The 1,041-nt window shown below is 37.7% G+C and overlaps 1 protein-coding gene across 1 annotated transcript in view; it reads right to left on the bottom strand.

The window, feature by feature from the left end:
* LOC107567879 (corticotropin-releasing factor receptor 2) overlaps window positions 1–1,041 on the bottom strand; it is an 84,294-nt gene that overhangs the window by 27,811 nt on the left and 55,442 nt on the right. The gene's annotated exons all lie outside the window — the stretch shown is intronic.

The following is a 1,041-nucleotide window of genomic DNA, read 5'->3' as shown; positions in this document are numbered from 1 at the left end:
GGATCTAAACTCTGCAGGACACCGGCCCTCCAGGACCGAGTTTGGCACCCATGATGTAACATGAGAGGACGTGCTTGATACTAAAAGAGAGAGAGAGAGAGAAAGTTAAAAGCATATTGGCTGCGAAAGAGACGCTGTTTCCTAGGTGGCTTTCTTTGCACACAATCCAAGACAGAGCGAAACACGGACAAGTATAGGCTACTTTGGACGTGTGCTTAAACGGATAAATGCACACTAAAAAAAAGTAAAAATATGTCTATCTTGGTGAGTTTTTATTTAAACAGTCAATTTTGTTAAGTGAATATACACAGTTGGGAAAGTAATCGAATGCTTGTCACTCTATTAGATCTGTGCATTCTGTCTTAAAGGGGAAGCAGCTTAAAAAACCTGCTGCCATCTTTGTCATTTAATGTTAATCAAACAAAAGAATCATTCACTGCTCTTCACTGAATAACTTTAGTAACTTTAATAAGAATCAACATTCTTTTTTCTATTGTATTTGTCCTATTGTTTGCAATTTTCCTCTGTTTTAAGTGCCCCTATTATGTCATTTCGAATATTGCCTTTCATGCAGCATGTAATGTAGTTGTATGTGAATATAAACGATCTGCTAAGTTAAAAGCCAAAAGTGTCTGTCTCAGACCAGAAAAATCGACTCTAAACAAGTTGTCAGTAATTCGAATCCCAATTCCGTGATGGCTACACATCACTGGGTAACACATTTGCTTAATCCCCGACTTTGTTCTACGCTGACCAGCCGCCGTGTGGTTAACGTCATGACAAGAAGACGCTATGAAAGTAAATTCATTTTATTTTCACTTCTGAATGATGAGGCTGCAAAAAATCAGTGGTTAAAATTCATTTTAAAATTCCGTCTTTTTACTGATGCCTGCAGGTTATTCTCGAATCTCGGGGAGATTTACAAACGCTTGCTCTTGAAAGACGGCTCAGTACCCAGTTTATTTGACCAGCTGGTTCCACTGAATCACAACCTTAAAGTATGATAAATAATAGATGTTTATATTTTCTATTGAGCATTCA

Source organism: Sinocyclocheilus grahami, unplaced genomic scaffold (assembly GCF_001515645.1).
Source record: "Sinocyclocheilus grahami isolate Dianchi unplaced genomic scaffold, SAMN03320097.WGS_v1.1 scaffold1193.1, whole genome shotgun sequence".
NCBI lineage: Eukaryota > Metazoa > Chordata > Actinopteri > Cypriniformes > Cyprinidae > Sinocyclocheilus > Sinocyclocheilus grahami.
Note: the sequence above shows the minus strand (reverse complement) of the source record. Positions and strands in the feature narration are given on the sequence as shown.